Genomic DNA, 19,476 nt, shown 5'->3' on the forward strand with positions numbered 1-19,476 from the left:
AGCTTGAGAAGTATGCAATCTACATCCCTTCTTATGAATGTATATGTAGCATGAATGGCAAAGAATATCTAACCGTCCCTGCTACTATCAAAAGTAATAGAAGCTATCAATGAGTGGATTTAGAAGTTAAGTCAAGGTCATTTAATTGTTGAGGTTTAAATGCTGAGTTTTGTAATCTGAGTCCTGTATTTTTTTTATCTGAATCCTTTTTTTTTTTACTTTTTCTTTCAAGATTGTGTGGTCACAACATTACAACAGCGGGTGAGCTTACTGACATTATAGGATTACAGTACTTATTGCTGCCATCATTATTATAATCATTATTTTATTTATTGTTAATGAGAACTAGAGTGAATTACTCATTTTAAATTGTTTGACTCTGTTGAGGTTTCACTCAATGTAGTGTATGTGCGGCATATTTTTCTTAAAATGAAGAATTAGCAGACAGAACGACGAGCAAGGCAGCTTCCAACTTGCCATAGGACTACATGAAAAGTCATATGAGCAGGCAGTGTGAAAACCGTGACGTGTAAAGGGGCTGGCCACGAGTGTTTGCTTACCATCAAACAGCAGTTAATAAGAAAAATCTTATTTCTCCCTTTTCTCAAGTGAATTACCGTAATTTCTTGACTATAAGACTCACCTGATTATAAGGCGCATGAGCAAAAATTAGGGGGAAATTTTGTTTTGTTTTTTTCATAAATAAGCCGCACTGTACTAAAAGCCAGATGTGCATGCGAGTTATTAACAAAAAAAAGACAGTACACAGAAAGCATTTTTAAAGTTTTAATAATATACCTTAACATTTCTTTCCAAACACTGCCTGTGACGCGGCAGTAATACCGCAGCAACACGGAAGTAACACAGCTCTAATCAAGCTGGATTAAAAAAAACTACAGGTAAAAGTCACCGAGACGCGGCGGTAACAAAGCAGCAACACGGTAGCACAGTCTAACAGGGCTGGTTAAGAAAAATATACCAGTAAAAGTCACTGAGAGCCGTCTTCATCTTCCTCCTGTGCACTGAAACCATCGAAGTCTTCCTCCTCTATGTCCGATTGGAATAGTGTCAGATATACTTCGCCACGCACTTTCTCAGTCTCACTTTCGTTGTCGCATTTATGCATTTAATTTTATTCACCCACAAAGCGCCAAGTTACATGAAACTAGCGAGCTACAAGTATAGCTCCAGAGTAGACATGACCAGGAAATAAATAAAGGAAAGGGTGACGCAACAAGATGTCCTCAACAATTGCCCAGTGCCCCCTAGTGACCGGAAGAAACCTCAACAGTCCATGCTACGAGCCAAATCGACTGCCTTTAACTTAAAATTGGCATCATATGCATTTCTTTTGTCCCCCAAAATGAGAGTTTGTGTATAAAAGCTTCCTTTCTTCAGTAATGTCCGTCTTGATCTCATTCTGTCTCTTCTTTGTATTAATTATACGGCACTATTTGCCTGGCGGATGGACATGCCATCAACACACCACTCTTGTCCCCAGTGATCATGTCACATATCCCTCCGCCCAGCAAAGCAGTGCCGCACAACAACGGTCTACAGCCTTTTTACGAGTGTATTAGTGATCAAGTCATCACAAAAATCACGAAAAATCCATAGATACGCCGCACCGGACGATAAGACGCAGGGTTCAAAACGTGAGCAAAAAGTAGTGGTTTATAGTCCAGAAATTGCGGTATTTCCAAAGAAAGACTGTTTTGGTTTTCTTATTGGGAAACAGGATTTGAAATGCCAATAGTGGTGGTCAGGACACACTAGTCTGCTGAGGAAAGTCATGAGGCCTCAGTGAGCAGAATATTCTCTCTTTCATTCACTCTCTCTCTCTTGCTCCCTCGCTCTCTCTCACACACACACACACACACGCACACACACACACACACGCACACGCACACACGTTTGTTCCCTGAGTCAGCAATCTGTCTCAGCTCCAGTTTCTCTACCCTTGCCCGACACTATTAGGACATCACTATGTGTGTGTGTGCGTGCGTGTGTGTGCGTGTGTGTGTACAATTTGTGGTAGAGCTCTTCTGCTGCGTTTACATGGTCAGGTCCTTTCACCGTCTTTATGCAATACGATATTTTCCACTTTGCGAGTAACCCTGGCCCTTCCTGTGCGTTCACTCTGATCAGCCATTTTAGCAGCACGCCATAAAAAATGCACGTTGCCCCTGAGCAATGCCACAATGCTCCCAATGGGCTTTGCATGTTGTAGTGAGCAACTGTATGTGTGCGTGCGTGATGTACTGGATACTACTGGTTCTGCAAACACGCAGTCAAAATAGCAAACTAGAGAGGTGTGAAGTAAAAAAGGAAAGGACACTCTAGAGAGGAGTAACTGACACGGGCTGAGTCACACGCACATGCATGCACTGTGACTCTCACCAGACACTGGATTTGGTTCATTGCTCACATAATTAATGATTAATTATAAAATCTGCTTTAACGACGATGAGAATAATTATACTAGCAGTGATCAGCTTCGATACGATCGGAGAGGTAGTGTTTATTTTTGTGGTTGTAGTTTGGAGAGGTGTGGAAGTGCATACTGAGACGGATCACAAAAGTTGGGAAATGATCTCTGTCACTGCTGAGCGCGTGTGTTCTGGCTCGTGCTTTCGGATTTTGGCTCTCTGCGGTTTCTCACTTTGTCATTCTGTTTATACTAACAAATAGCCAATTCTTGGCTAGGAGAAAGGCGGTATTGTCAGCAGGCAATTTTGGAGCTACCCTCTATTGTTGTTGTATTTTTATTAATGACTAGTAGTTTTAGACATCAGCAAGCTCCATGGGACTAAACAAAAAGTGTCTTTCTTTGGATCGTTTTTATGCTGCCTATTTAACCTGGTCACACTTTGCATTCATTAAAAAAAAGCATGTTGTTATCACAGAGTATACTGAAAAAACGTTTTTTTGTTGAATTTACTTGATTTTACTTCAAGTGGTTGCACAAAATAACATCATCCGGTTGCAGATATATATTTTTAAGTCAACAATATGGCTATTAAAAACAATCATCTGATCCAGATGATTTTCTTTTTGTGCAACCACGTGACAAAATTAGAAGTAGATTGAACAAAGTATATTTTTTCAGTTTACACTGTAAAGTTTTTCCGGCAGCCGGGTTACCAGAAAATCTCTGTTAAGAAAAAAAATAAAGTTGAAAAATAAAATAATTTACGGGAAAAAAAAAACACGTAAATTTGTTTACGTTTTTACATAGTTGAAACATTCTTAATGTTCATACAAGGATCAAAGCGGCAAGGGTGGTATATTGTAATTTCCATGATGTTGGCAACTCTCCAAGTCTTTTCTCTTCTATGTGAGCCAGAAGAACCCACCAGTAGCCTTGAACATGTGACCTGACCAATTTTGTCAATTCACATTGCTGTGCCTGGTAATTAAAATATTACTTGAAATGTAAGTTTTATATTTTGCTGGTATTAGCCTACCTAAAGAATTTGAACCCCACCATGTTCCACCATAAGCACAAATATCAATTTTGTGACAGTCCTGTACTTGGAGCTCATTTGTTTTGTATTTCATTAGGAAATGTGGAGAAATGTTTGGACAACGACGTTCCCCCATTTCTATTCCCATTCGTGTGAGATTAGGGCGTTGTAGTGCAATTGCAGAAGTGAAAATGGGAGAGAAAAAAGGAGGGAGGAAATGATACCAAAACGTTTGTCCGATGAGGCGCTAAATCATCACAAGAGCACATGTGCACATGTGAACTCACTCACGCGCGTGTGTACGCCAGCATGTGATCTGAGTGCTGAGTGCTGTATAGTCACACCATCCTACTCTCGTTTGATCACAATCTGCTTCCTGCTTTCCAGTCCAACTCATAAATGGTAACGTGGCAATGATATGGCTATTCTTGTTCCTCCTGTCCTCATTTGTGATTTTCAAAAATCTTTGAAAATTGGGACTCATCGTGTTTTAATTTACACAACGTATTTTTGGAGGGTGCAGTCATCCCAATTTTGTAGGGAAAATCACATTAAAAATGAGATGGATGGATGGATGGATGGATGGATGGATGGATGGATGGATGGATGGATGGATGGATGGATGGATGGATGGATGGATGGATGGATGGATGGATGGATGGATGGATGGATGGATGGATGGATGGATGGATGGATGGATTATGGTCTACTTAAAATAAATGCATTTGGATCTAAATGGTTTGGTTTTGTGCAATCACTTGACAAAATGTACAATTGACAAATCCATTTTTTTCTGTGTCGGAAGAGTGGGGAAAATATGTATCGCTTTATTCTGTAAATCATAACATGGTACTTTGTTTGAAGAGACAATGGCACTAGCCAAAATCAATGATGTGTCTTGTCAAATAAATAAATTACTTATGTGACCTAACCTGGCCTGGTCTGACCTTGCCTGGACTGGATTGTACACTCACTTCCAGAACCGATGACAAAGGTCATGGACGTTTTGTGATGGTATCCTATTGATAAACTATAAATTTAATTTAAGCATATTTTGCACAAGGTACAGTGGATGTAGAAAAAAATCTGCCTCAATAATGGTTTTTTAAATGTTGCGTAAACAGTTGCACACGTGAATTCGAGACTGGGAAGTGCATGACTTGTAATGTAGGACATTCTTTCACCTTGGTTTCACAATAAGTTCATATCGGTATCAACGCTGTCCACTACAGTATGTGCCAGCAATTTGGCGTCGCCTCTGTCGTGACTGTGATGACTCCTAACCTTGACATTGCACCTGCTGCAACTTATTCTCACATACTGGTAGAGTGCTCTGAGTCTAAGCAGGCACACCTTTGCCTTCATCTCTCCTGGTCCGGGATTGGCCGATGAGCCTAAGAGGCCGAGGTGTTGCAACAAATAGCAAGAGCCACAGGGCCGGTCCATTCTGCATTCTGCTCAAGGGAGGTTAATGAGCCAAGCCACCGGGCCGTCTGCCAAACATGAGCGTCAATGCAATGAGCCTGACTGCATTACCACTGAGCTCTCTATAATTATACACTCTATTGCAGGTATGGGGAGGGAAAAAAGTTAGAGAGTGTCAGGGAGCACTTGTGAAGGAAGAAGGGAAGAGAGGAGGGGTGCGGTGGTGAGATCAAGCGAGCCGGGGAGAGAGAATGCTATGACAGAGCGCTAGAAAGTGAGAGAGGGAGCGGGAGCGAGGGAGGGAGGGAGCAAAGAGGCGTTTAGAGAGTGAAAAGAAGGAGAGGCAGGGACTGGGTGAATAGAGGAAAGGCTGAGCGGTAGCAAGGAAGAAGATACAAAGTGGATATTTCTATATGCCCGCCACTGCCGCCAACCCGATCCAATGAGCGACCTCTCCAGTTGCAGAGACGCTCAAGCACCCGGCGAGGTATGTGTCACCGCGCACCACTTCCTCTCCTCTGTGTGTTTGTCAAGTACTGGGCGAGTACGTGAAACTGTGTCAGCAACTTTGAGTGAGACACATTCATTGGATGTCGACTTGAGGCTTAAGTATGTACAGTGCAGTCAAAAATCTTGAAAAATTGTTTTTGCGTGCATGTCAAAGGATGAATGTTCACCATTCACTCACGTAAGATCGATGGCACCTGCGTGTGTGTTTCTGCGTGAGTGTGTGCGTATGTTGAATGTGCACTATTCATGTAAGACAGCACCTGCGTGCGTGCGTATGCGTGTGTGTAGGCGCATGGTGGGGAATAACCGAGAGAGTGTGAACAAGCTGGTGAGTGTGACTGATCCAGCGAGAGCGAGCGAGCAAGCGAGGTGGGGGGGGGTTGGAGGTGCATCACTCAGCCTGATCAGGACTTTCAGAATTAGAGCAGTGGGCTTAAATAGCCCTGGTCCAGGGATAGCAAAGGGGCCCGAGAGGAGGTGTGTTTAAACTGGGAAAGTACACGAGAGATTGTTCAGAGTGGGGCAATTTGCCGCCCAGTCAGGAGTAATTGGAGAAAGAAATCAAATAGGAAGGGTAGTCGCTGCCTTTGAGATCTTGTGGCAACATGTACAGGTGCATCATACAGTTCAAATTTCAGGCAATGTGTGCAAACAGTACATTGAACTTGAAGTGACGTGCATGGAGACAAAGCAGAAGCAATACAAAAAAAAAAAAGAGTGTTACCTGTACATTTCATTGGCTTTTATTGGAACTATGTGGAGAGGAAGGTTTAACAGGTTCAAAGGAGACATTGCTCATGCTCTTTCATGTCAGCCCTACAACAGTTAAGTGCCCTCGCTGTCTTCATTCACCCGGTCCAATTATGAGCATTTTCTGAGGCGTTGAAGGGGGACTGGAGATTGATTTCCATTGTTAAAGGCCGTAAGCCGAATACTTATTATCTTTAGATGTGTGTCTGCTTCGGAACCAAATGGGGCTGAGTGACTGCTGGCCCTTTAAGAGGTTTATTTTTGCAGAGGCACACTGATGGTAGTGTACCGGGCCTCGCTTGCGTGATTCCACACCACACATCCCGGCGGACCATCCGTAATCTTGTGACTAAGTGACTGCGAGAGTGAGTGATAAAAGTCTGAGCGTGTGCTCTTTCAGCACAAGCTCACACAGGAGCATCTTCAAAAGTCAAAGCTACAGGTTTTGCATCTGACGAGCAGAATCTGCCCCTTTTCAAGTGGAGCTCTCTGAAACCTAAAAGTGATAATAAGTGGGAGCCTGAGATTAAAAAAAAAAAAAAAAGAAAAGAAAAGACGCCCTTATGCGCACTGCGTGCAAGTGTGCCAACATTCCCACATACTTGTTTTGATATGTAGATATCACAGAAAGAAATCTGAAACATCGGCGCCTCCTTCTTAAAAACATCAAATTCACCCTAGTTTACTCGCACCCACACTAAAAAAAGAAGAGTGCATCTCGGAATATTTCATACACTTAGAAGTGCGTACAGCGCCTGTACGCCCACCTCCAAAAATACTTACACACTGTCGATATGTGAACTTAAAATAATCATCTCCTTATGCAATCTGCGTGTTACATAATGCATGGCCTGTCATTATCACAGGGCTCCTTCACGCCCTGCTGTGCTTCTCCACCTACCTACCTCCCTACCACGCACACACGCACACACGAACACGCACTACACCTTGTGTTGACAGTCATACTCTACTCGAGCACTCTCAGTCACCCGCTCTGATGGTGTGCTCTCCTGCAGCCTAGAAGATGAGTGAGAAGTAAAGAAGGTGCAAAAGATACAGAACATTGAGGAACATGTGCAAATGTGTCAAGCCGCTTGTTCGGAGGGAGGTTAAGCTTGTACATGTGGCGGCGTTGAAGTTTCTCACTCATTCTTTAAGGTTGTTTCGGGTTGACTGATGTGTTCGTGTGATGCCTCTTATTTTTACTCAGTCACACCCATCCATTCAAGCTTTGAAATAGCAAAATGAGTTTATGTTTATGCTACTTAGTCTAATTTGAGCAATTCAAATGTAGTTTTATCGGTTGGATGGAGTGAGAAATGTGTTGTCATCATTGTTGCCACTGTTAGCTCAAAAACCTAATGTAGTTATTTTACTGATTACTTGATTTTAAAAGGAACTAAGCTAGATTCCTTGTTGCTTTATTAGTTACTTTCAGCAGAAGCCAACAAGTCTGCTTAACATAAAAATTATTTGGCCAATACTTTATTGGGGCCGCTGGTGATTTTTTTAAATAAATAATAATAATAATAATAATAATAATAATAAAAAGCCTTTTTGAGTTACCGTTTTTTTCCATGTATAATGCGCCCCCATGTATAATGCGCACCCTAAAAATGACATATTGATGCTGGAAAAAAGTCTGTACCCATGTATAATACGCACCCAAATTTTGACTCCTACTTAAGTCCGTAAACGTAAAATTATTTCAGAAAAAGATAATCTTTGGGAACAACCGGATGTTATTCTGCCGGTCAGTATCACTGCGCATGCGCTAGCAAACTCAAGCGAAGAAATGTTTTGGATTTGTGTAGGGTACATTACGACAGCAAACGAGCAGGTGATCGAGCAAGCGTCTGATACGAGAGCATTGTGTTCGTATGGAGCGTGTTTGAAGCGAACAGCAGAGAAGAAAGCGCATCTGTAATGGCGGCCTCCGTATGATATCCGGATTAAAAAAATAAATTAAAAAAATTGTATCCATGTATAATGCGCACCCCAGATTTTAGGACAATAAATTAGTTAAATTTTGCGCATTATACATGGAAAAAAACGGTAATTGTATATTTCTATTTTTACATTATATTCATATTTTGTTTTATTATTGGTATATTTTGTTTTTATAATTTAAAAAAAACATTCTGGTTATCACTGAACATAAATAGCCAGCTTGTTTTTCGATACAAAAAAATGTTCTGGACTTAATGTATAATATATATAATATAAAACAATAACCATAAATATTTTTTTTTATGTAGTGTATATATTATTTGGCCATCAAAGACTTGCGCATTATTTTGCTCCCCTCTGCACTCTGGTGATGAATGTTTCCTACTCTCTACCATGAAAATAAACTAATAAATAAATAAATATTATGGAAGTAGGTTCACATTTCATTTGCATGATGATGGCAAACCACAGTGCAGTGAAGGTGATTATTGCAATTATCATCATTGAAGATTGGGGATGAATTAAGGCAGTCAACTCAGCAATAGTAACTTTAATCAGACTGCTATTTTACAAATGGCAATGGGTTAGATTACTTTTTTAGTTTTTTTTTTTTTAGTAATGGGTTAGGGTTAATGGTAATGTGTTAGATTACTTGTTTAGGTTTTTTTTTTAGTAACGCGTTGCTCAATAAGGCATCAGTGGTCATCACATGTGGTCCTGTGTGAAGTTGATGAGTAAGGTGGGGGAGCCGCATGGCCACTGTTCCCCACTCAGCGGTCTTCCAGATGGAAGGATTTCTTGGAAATGGCTGGACCACTTCAAGGTTACAGATACAGAGAAGACGCAGATGGGCAGCTATGATCGCACAAGCGAAGCGAAGGTTTGTGTAAGTCACCATTATGTAGCTCAGTCCTTGCCTTTTCTTTGACCTTGGCTCCCTTGCCCATGTGCGCCATCAAGAAATTTGATTCCTCCTCCACACCTCATCTACAATAGGGGTTCAGTGACCTTTCAGCCCCGCCACCCACAACTCACACCTACACTCGGTTGGGACACACCGTGCTCATTCCGCAACCTTGTGTAGTGTTTGTACATCTGCGGATAACGCAGACATACACGTCATGATATATTTTGCACGGTATTGGTGTCACTGTACAGAAGAACAGACGAGACATGGTCTTAATGAAAGATGCTCTTGCCTTTTTGATACCCTTGAAATGCTTTTCAGTTTCTTTTAAGTCCTTTTTTATATGCATACCACATTCATACACAAACACTTTTTATTGACCTTTATGCAGTTCAATCTCTCCTCTTTTAGTTCATGCTCATCAGTAGAGGTGATCAAATGGTTGTATAATAAGCCTCTAGTGATCCTCCCATCTGTGGTCTCTTCTCAAGGTTTCTCATTTTTCCCCCAGGAGGTTTTTTTTTAGTTTTTCCTTGCTCTTCAGGGAGTTTAAGATCAGGGGGAATAACTGTTAATTTTTGAACATGAGATTTGTTTGTGATTGAGGGCTATATAAATAAACTTGACTTGACTAGTGAAAGTGGTTTAAAACAGCAGTCCCCAACCTTTTTTGCGCCACGGACATGTCAGACAATACTTTCATGGATCGGCCTTTATATGAATAAATAATAAATCTATCAAATATATAAATGCAATGATACGACTGGCATAAAAACAAATACAAACCGTATAAAATATAAAACTCACCATTAATTTTTTTAATTGATTTTTTATATTTTTCAAAATTGAGTCTTACTTATTTTTGCTAGCTTTGCGGGCTCGACTGGGGAAACATGTTACTTGACCGGGACGAGCGTCTTGACCTGAATTAATTGATCGCCGATAAAACTGTATTATTTTTTTTTTTCTGTGTGGCCCGGAACCAAATGACCCACGGACCAGTACCGGTCCGCCGCCCGGTGGTTGGGAACCGCTGGTATAAAAAAAAAAAAACTTACAAACGTGTCTGAGTTGATGCTCAGGGCTGTCTATTATAGCAGAGGCGATGAATATGAGCAGTAACTGTGGCATTCCAGACAGCCTCTGTGCACACAGTCTAGACAGATTCTCTGTCAGTGAATGGCACTCAAGCTTCTAACAAGAGACTTGGCTATGGTCACTCAGTGGAGTTACCGTCACTGTGCTCGCTTTACTGCGTGCTGACATTTTGCTGCTAAACCAGAAAGCGAACACAAGCTTACTTTGATCGACACTTTCCAGGGGACAGTGTTAAAAGACAATGGAATGAATGGAATGGTATGGAAACACACACTAGAGACACTTGTATTGTTTCTGACAAACTGGATCTCAATTGACAACCCCCCCACCTCCCCCCATGTAGGCTACTCATCTACTCACATCAGTGCGGAAAATGGATGTTAAAGTGATGCAACGGGGTGCGTCTTTAAATGCACTTTTTTCTTTGCCTGTGCCTGTCAATTTGAGCTTTTCATAGTTGAACATCTATGTTAAAGAAGAGAGCAATCAGTGGAAAGGGCAAAAATGAGACAGAGATTTAAATGTCAGTGAATGACAAGCTGTTGCACCCACTTAAGAAAATGTCAGCCTCACAGGTTTGCAGAATACTCGTCATGTTTTGAGTTTGGGTTAGGGTTAGTTTGCTCGTGTGTTTACAGTCAGTCACAAACGCAATCTGTGGAGGATTCACAATTGTACATTTTGTCTTTTTTTTTTTTTTCTTTCCTCAGCTCTGCAGGCTGGATGACCCCAGTGCAATTAGATGAGTCATATTTTACTGATACTGCGTAAAAGCCTGCTTAAAGAGTCATCGCAGGCCTATTTATAACCAAGGGGCTACAAGCCCGTACCACCACAAGGTGGGATTTCCTCCCAGAACCACACTAAGCCCGCCAAAGACCGTACCTCTTAGGATTGTCTGGGATTAACCCAGCTATACATTACAAGCTTCACTCTCTCCTCCGCGCCACTCAAAAATGCCCCCACTTGCAACGGAACGCATTCCCTGACCACTCGAGCCGGGAGACCTTTGATTATTTTGCATTGGGTTTGCAGTATGCAGTGGTGTAGAAGTACATTGCATCATATTGAGGCATTTTACAAATATCATGTAGTCTTAGATTTTATATATTTGAAACGTGTTCAATTAAAAATTCTGACTGTAAGGGTAGTTGTGGATTTCATTGCAGCAATAATAAATTATCATTATAATTATTAATTATTATTATCATTATTAGAAATGAGTATGTTCCGACACCTGAGGCGTCGGTACTGGTGATGATGACCGGTATGGTCATTTTACAATAAGAAAATCAAAATTAGAAATTTTAAGAAGAGAATATTGCCATTCATTTCATTAATTGAAAAAAAATCTACAGTGAATATGGAGGTGTTTATTTAAATGTATCTGTCGTTAATTTTTTGTGCAAAAATTTTTATGCGGAAAAATACTAGTGTATTGATATGAGCGACTAAAGATTTGAGTACTACTTGTACTGTATTGGTCTGAAATTTTTTTTTTGAATTGTTTTGAGTGAATGACATGTTCTGTTTGATCTTATTTAAATTAATTTTTGCCGCCAATTGAAGTGCTGATATTTGCAGCAAAGTGTCTGGAATGAGTGTACAGATTAACACAAAGACATGCATGACTCAGTAGTCTTGCTAATGTCCCTGGCCACATGCGGATTAACGTGTGTGTGTCCGTGTGTGTGTGTGTTAATGTGTTTATAGTAACTCTTGAGCCATAAGTCCATCCTCATTGTGGTTGAGCCAGTTACGGGTTGGGCTTCCTGTTGAAGAATGGGTCAACTCTATCTTGTCCCTCTGCTTTCTTTTCCACTTTGTTACATTCAGCGTCAAATTTTCGCCGCAGCAGATATCCATCACAAGAGATCCCTCACACGACCTCAAACGGGATCAGATTCCTGATATAGAACAAGGAGAGGAAGAAAGCAGTACAAAATCCATCCATCATCTCTGCTCAGCTGCTCAACAAAATCACGGTGACAACTCCACACAGGAAGGCAAACACCAAGCACATCTAAAAGCTGAGATTCAAACCAAGAACTGTGAGACAGAAGTGCAAACCAAACAACCACACACAACCAGAATAAAATTTTAGTTTCAGTTGTTTGTTTCAGTTAAAATAACTGGATACAAATGTGCACATTAAACTTCACAAGACCTTCAGCACTCTTTCCGTGTATAGTTTCTACATCAATCATTGTTATTTGAAGTGTGTGACTCATTTGACCTTATTTAACATAGTGTGAACCTTCGTGTGTTGGTGTGTGTGCGAGTATACCAAACCAACAGGGCAAAGAAAGACAAAAAAAAAAAAAAAAAAAATTATTGCTGTTGCGTGTGAGTGGGTTTTATGTGTTTTGTTTTTTTTGTACAAACAGGGTGTAAAATTGTTGAAGAGATGTTGTTTCTAATTGTATATTAATTATGACCTCTTTTGGTGTTCAATTATTGCAACTTTGTTGCAGCCTGTGCAGTCCCACGTAAATTGCTGCTCCATCCTGATCAGAAAAGACAGTTCAGTCACTTCACCCACCGACAGCGAACAATCTCCCATAGTTAACGTGTCTGTTGATTATAAAGCGGCGTCTTAGTGGCTGCCTCTTTGGGCACGTGCAGATCATTCAGTCCGGCATCATTTGTTCCATTGGAGCAGTACCTCTACAAAGCCTCTTTGTCCCACTTGGTAGTCCTTAGTTGAGTTTGTTTACAACCGGTTTGCTGTCAGCTGTGGCTTTTTATGCTCCAGGCAGGAACACTGATTTTGAACTTGTTCACCTTGCTCCTCTTTGCGTATTTAAGTAATTATTCATTTTAGTTTTAATACGCTGACGTCTGGAGCTCTATTTTCATTACCGGCGTAAATCCTGTGGGGTACGTGGCGTAAATCTGCAGTATCTCTAGTTCCACTTGATGCTAATAATTTCACAGACAGGCGCAGATTGACGGATCTGTGGGAGGGAGGGCTGCGCCGTTGTGAGCAGATGTTGCTTTGACTGGTTGCCGGTCAGTCACGGGGCAATTATTTGAAGAGGAATTCAACCTCAATTTTTCTTTACAATATGTTTGATGTCCCTCACTACTCTAAAAAGACATTTTGATCAACATTGCATCTGTGGAATATGAATTAAAAAGCGAAATGTACCCACTTTTATCCAGCTCAGGAGGCGACCATTTTGCCACTTGCTGTCGACTAAAAATGACATCACAGTTGCAACCAATCACGGCCCCTCGTTTTTCTGAAGTTTAGTCGTGATAGGGTGCGACCTGACCTTTGCATGGGTAAACTCCCACATTCCAAAAACATGCCTAGTAAGTTAATTGAAGACTCTAAGTTGTCTGTTGGCATGACTGTGTTGTGTGCGGGGTTGTTATGATGGTTGGCAATGCACTTTTTGAGGTGGTGCTCCGTGTAAAAAGTTTGAAAATGACTGGGCTTCATTCATCGTGTAACGCTTGTGTGAGAGCTGGTCTGTGTGATAACTGTTCATAATGTGTTGAAGTGCAGCTGGAAAAATGTGCTACGGTGTAGCATAAAATGGAATTTAATTGCATTGTGACTGTGTAAACATCAACAAAGTCCCTTTAGTGGGACAACAATAATTATATTTTAGCATTATATCTAAATAATAACCTTTTGGTGTGCTTCTCATGACAAACCTTTTTGGATGATCAATTTCTGGAGCACAAATCTTAAGTTGTGTCATAATTTAATAAATTTGCCGAGTACTTTTTAAAATAGGAATGAACCTTCAATGAGCACCTCACTTCCTCTTTCACTATGACTATATTGTTGCGTCAATTTGATGCTAGTCAGTGGAAATATGATTAGTCATTTGATTAATGTCGTGTTCTATTTAGTTGAACTGAAGAATCTAATTACTTTTTAATTGTTGGTTCAAAATGATGCTTACACAGCATAGGATGATTTTATCTTGACCATTTAACACTCACACTGTCATCCCCACGTGTGCGTGGGGGGGGGGGGGCGTGTGTGTGTTATACGTATTAGGATATATTAGGACATGGACTCAAGCATGGGCTTTTTCAGGGACATCCCCGCTTTCTTCAGCAGGATGATGCTAAGCCACATTCTACATGTGTTATAACAGCGTGGCTTCGAAGTAAAAGAGTGTGAGTACCAGACTGCCCTGCTTGCAGTCCAGACCTGCCTCCCATTGAAAATGTGTGGCTCCTTATGAAGCGCGAAATATGACAACGAAGACCTCATACGGTTGAGCAACCAAAGCTACGCATCGAGTAATAATGGAAAATAATTCCACCTAAAGAATATCAACAATTAGTCTCCTTGTGAGTTCCCCAATGTTTGAGTCTGTAAAAGAAAAGATCATGTAACACAATGGTCAAATGCCCCTCTCGCTGCTTTATTGGAAGGTGTTACAGTCATCATATTAAAAATAAGTATAAATATTTGCCAAAACTAATTAGAACAATAATAAGTTTATTAGTTTGAACAAATGTTACAGAAGTATTATTCTAATATATATTTTTTTTAATCAATAAATAAAATTACACATTTTTTTTATTCTTACGCAATAAATACATTTTGTTCTAACTTCTTTCTGAATTTTGATAAGTTTAAATTTTATAGTGAAGGCTTGGCCCACCAAGTTAAAGGAAAAAGACTCACTCCTTAAAATGCTGAAATGTAAAGAAACAAACCCACACAATAAGTTGCGGAGCAGACGCACAAAACCAGCCCACACAGTTTCAAGCAGCAATCACTTTGAAAAATAAAGGTAATGCTCACCATAAATGTCAGACAAGATGGTTGTCGCCCTACAGTGAAACTATATCAGCGTGGCCTTAAAAGTCGAGACGTTTCCAGTCCTCCTCCACTGTCATTCCGCCCTGTTCAAATGCACTTGAACCGTCTGCACGTTGCATCGGAAGAATGTAGTCTCAATATTGTTGCTGTGTTAAACTAACACGTCCAATTTATGTAGCCTTCTCCAAAATGACTTCACAATATTTGATCTCTTCTTTGGCTTATCCAGTCTTGGCTTCATTGCCCTTACTTGACTGTTTTAGACTTCGAGCATATAATTGTAATAAGCCACGGCAGCCATGCCAATGCACTTGTCTTGACTCGGTCACAAAGGAAAATCATTGAAAGCTCCCATGCGGCACTCCTGTTGTCATGCAGGAGCCCGCGTGTTTCAAATGTCAAACTAAATGCATTTGTCAAATGAGGCACTGGGTGGAAGACGAAGGATGCAAATCTAAATAAAAAAACAAAGAGCAAAAGCATTTATGCGTTATGGATGTTGAGTTTTCCTTGGAGTCACCAGCAGCATAGAAAGGCAAAATATGACAATACGTGTAGGTTGTACTTAACTTTATACTTCCCAGTGTCTCGCTGCCTTCCAGCGAATGATTCATTTCCTTTATACGGAATAAGGTACGCTTCTGCAACTACTTGTTAAGAGTGACTGATGTCTGCCACGAGTTTTGCTGCGATTCCAAATTTAAATCGCAGGAGTTGCAAAATAAAATAAGGGACGAGCTAATCAAAAAATAGCATTAGAAGTTATTGGTTTCCGCACTGTCCCTTAGAGGCCAAGATGTGCACAGCAGGTATTTATTTAGTTCATTGTTTTGTGAAAACAAATCGACCGAGCATATTATTGATTGTATTATAATTATAACTTTTGTTTCCAAGTCTCAACACTAGTCTTTCTCTAACCTAAATCCACGTGACCGTGTGAAACACAAACTTAGAGGGAAGCTATTCATACTGCATTATTTCCTTTTATTTGAAATGAATCATTAAGAATGGCATCACACTAAATTGTGAAACATGGTAATTACAGTGAATGATTTCATATTTCATTGGAATATTGTAATCAGATATAAGTAGTATCAGGCTCAGTGATAAAGATGCACATCCATAAAAAAAACTACAAAATCAATAAATGAGATGACATCACAAGGTTGTGAGTTTAAACCTCGGCTCAGGCCTCCAAAGTGGATGAATGGCGTGTGTGTGTGCGTGTGCGTGTGTGTGCGTGTGTGTGGATCCCTCAGAGTGATTAAAGCGAGTGGGCGGCAGCAGCAACTGGTCTGCCTGTGTGGCTCTGCATAGCAGACATGTTTCTCACTGCTAGATATTACTCATTTCCTCAGTCGCTTGCACACAAACGCACACACACACACACACGACACGCAACAGAGGCGAGTAGGGCTTGCTGTTATTTCCCTTGATTTTTCTGGCTCGCCTATAGTATTTCACACACAGAGATCAGAGGGTGGCTAGCTGTGTGTGTAGCTGCTGCAGATGTTGACAAGTGGCAGTGTAGCAGAGTAACGAGCTGAAGAGTGGCTTGACCCTCTGGGACGTTTGGGATATGAATGGCATGCTACACCGGGATGCCTGCTCAGCTTGCGCTAAGGTCAGTCTCTCGTCACAGCTCCATCCAGCCGGCTGCCTGCGCCCACGTCAAGTTGGCGCTCACAATGGACTGTTGATTGACAGCCCTGCAGAGGCAGCTCGGCTTGTGCAAAAAAGGCGGGATGATGTGGCGGCGCTATAAAATACAAATCTTTTAAATCGTATTGAACGATATTCTTTGATTAGAATGCAAATTGAAGTGAAGGATTTTTCTTCCAAGTAAGCTACATTTATATGAATTAAAAAGAAAAACCTCTTGGAGTTAATTGTGCACATGTATAGCAAAGAAATAAAAGTGTGATGGGAAAGAGTACAGAATATTGAGGTTTGATGTAGTTTAACACTCCCACGGCAAAATGAGTGTATTGAAAGAGCAGCTCTTATATGCGTGTGTACACAGTGTAGGAGTCTTCTTTTAGAAGGCATTTCTCAGAAAACTCCTCCACATGCACAATCTTCCTTCTTTGTTTTCTCATACTGGTTGGCAGGTTTCAACCGGGTTTATTTGGGGCAATATGTTTTTTTGTTTTGTTTTTTAATGGGGGTGAGCCGAAGTACAAGGATAATCATTTCTGAAGAAAAGAAGCTGATTAATTAGTTTAAGAAATATGGGAAGTGCTTCAAGTACACTAAAGAATAATTTGAAAGATAATCATGGCTAGTTAATAGCCATTAAATTTAACAATTTAGCTTGTGAGGTATTATAATCGTTTTCTTGAACAGTTTTAAAATCTCGTAGTGTTGTTTTATCTTGTTTCATAATTAATTGGACATCTGTCCAAAGTTTGGAAATACCTTCATTAAGAGGTCAAGAAATTCAAGCTATTAATGTTTGATAATGCACAACTGTGACTTGAAAGTCCTTCCAGGTCATAAGGCATCATCCACATCATAAAGCTGACTGAGACAATAAAACATTTTGTTATCTCGGCAAAGCAGCCTATTTTGAAAAATCGAAATTGTAAAACACATCATTATTATTATATAAGTTATTTTTTGTTTCCCAAATATTTCCATCAATATTATCAATATTTCTTCATAATGATGATGACTTAAGTATTAATTAGAGATGGGCAATGTCATCTAAAGAAGTCAAAAATACAACACCTGGTTCATGAAGCAAAGCTTCATTTTCTTATCATTAATTTTGATCTACCCTTCAGGAAATGTTTAAAAAAAAAAAAAGGACACTGAATTAGATGGTGTTTCCAAAATGTCGGTACAAATATTTGTTGTGATATACATATATAAATATGATTGTTTGTTAATGATTTTTAGTATATATGGGTGAGTACAAATACCAACGCATCAGTATCAGCCTGGCCTTATGTAGCGCCTACTGACACTTAAGGCAAAAAAAAAAACATTATTTCATCCAAAGCAGTAATTGGTTTGGCTCATTAATGGCACATCAGCAAATCATCATCTGTGTCAGAAAGAATTATTTTTGTTAACAATATTTTGCCATTGTGTTAAATGAAATTTCAAAAATACTAGAGTAATCGGTAACCGGAGTGTCCGGAGAAAACCCACACGGGCACGGGGAGAACATGCAAACTCCACACAGGGAGGGTCGGAGGTGGAATCGAACCGGCACACTCCTAACTGCAAGGCGCCCACGCCATTACATTATTAATGAATAAATTAATATTTTACATTTAGAGGTACTGTAAGATCATATTATCACATATTGTATTATAATATTATTAAATGACATTAGAGGGCAGGATGAGGTTATTGTATAAAACAGGTTTTCAATATTTTTTCGGTATCGACGTACATCTGAGACACTGTATCTCACACCCACAGCAAACTGTCAACTTTTCAGCTTTCCACTCAGATGTATAAACAGCTTGCTCGCCTCCAACACTTAATCTGTTTTTGGACCTTCTAACTTGTTGAGCAACAGTTTACCCGCCGATCCGTGGAGTATCCCTATCTCACCTCTCCAACCAACAAGATGCGTGAGCAGACGCAGTTGCCATGGTGACGGAATGGCTGCTGAGATGACGGTACTGTAGGTTGTTATCGGGTGAACATAAGGCCAAGAGAGGCAGCGTGGCGTTTTGGCTGCGGTGATGGATGGAACAGCTGGGTTGACAAGACGTTAATGAAAGGGCTCATTTTGATGTTTTTTTTTTTTTTAGGGGGGGGGGGGGGGGGAATTAGTGAAGCACCCCCACACTTCTCACTGAATGAAACAAGACTGCAAAATCTGTGACACATTCAAACACACAAAAATCTAAACAAATAAACACATTCTCACATTTTCCCATTTCCCGGCATGCAGTCACACTGTTCTCGCCTCTTTTGACAAATATTTAGTTGGCACGGATAGATACTCACTATCTACAACAACTGGTGCCGTCTCTGTCAGCTTTTGGGTGGGTGGTGACCAGATTTGACTGTCACTGGGGGAGCAAGCACTGCCGACTGTGGGAGTATTTGTGTGTCTGTTGCTGTCTGTGTGTGTGTGTGTGTGTGTGTGTGTGCGTGTGTGTGCGTGTGTCTGTGTGAAAGCAAAGGGCCGGGAGGGTGTATGTTAGGAACGTGGCGGGTTGGGGGGGGGTAGTACACATCTCTAAACTGCCGCTGGGTGTCATGGGGGTGCTACATGAATATAATATCAGAATACATCTCCATATTCCAATCCACACCAGCTGTGTGTACCTCATACTTTCATGTGTGTATTTAACACAACAGGGAATGCATCTGCTTCATTAGCTGTAAGGTGTATTTTTAGCCAACATGTGGGAGTAAGTGTTTGAATGAAATGAGTAAGTTGGATAGTTTCATTCCCACCACAGTGCACTCAGGTAATGACTGACCTGTGGCTATTCAGATTTAAAGTGTGAATTAAGACTTTGTGTTACTACTTTAAATTTTTGTGCTTGTGCGATGTGTTTGTTTTGGTTTGTCAGAGAAACTTCCGCCTCGGGCATGTCACGCGT

General features: G+C 40.5%; 1 protein-coding gene across 5 annotated transcripts in view; it reads left to right on the forward strand.

Moving 5' to 3' along the window:
• Positions 1-19,476, forward strand: part of zmp:0000000926 (uncharacterized) — a 54,554-nt gene that overhangs the window by 31,192 nt on the left and 3,886 nt on the right. For 2 of the 5 annotated variants that reach the window (XM_061268020.1, XM_061268037.1), the window contains exon 1: positions 4,930-5,379. The exons of 1 other annotated variant lie outside the window; for it this stretch is intronic. The gene's annotated coding sequence lies outside the window, so the exon portion shown is untranslated. Of the gene's footprint in view, positions 1-4,929; positions 5,380-11,943; positions 12,093-16,213; positions 16,527-19,476 lie in introns of those variants that run through there. 2 more of the 5 variants (XM_061268032.1, XM_061268025.1) reach the window with 2 other exon arrangements.

This window comes from Syngnathus typhle, linkage group LG2, assembly GCF_033458585.1.
Source record: "Syngnathus typhle isolate RoL2023-S1 ecotype Sweden linkage group LG2, RoL_Styp_1.0, whole genome shotgun sequence".
Taxonomy (NCBI): domain Eukaryota; kingdom Metazoa; phylum Chordata; class Actinopteri; order Syngnathiformes; family Syngnathidae; genus Syngnathus; species Syngnathus typhle.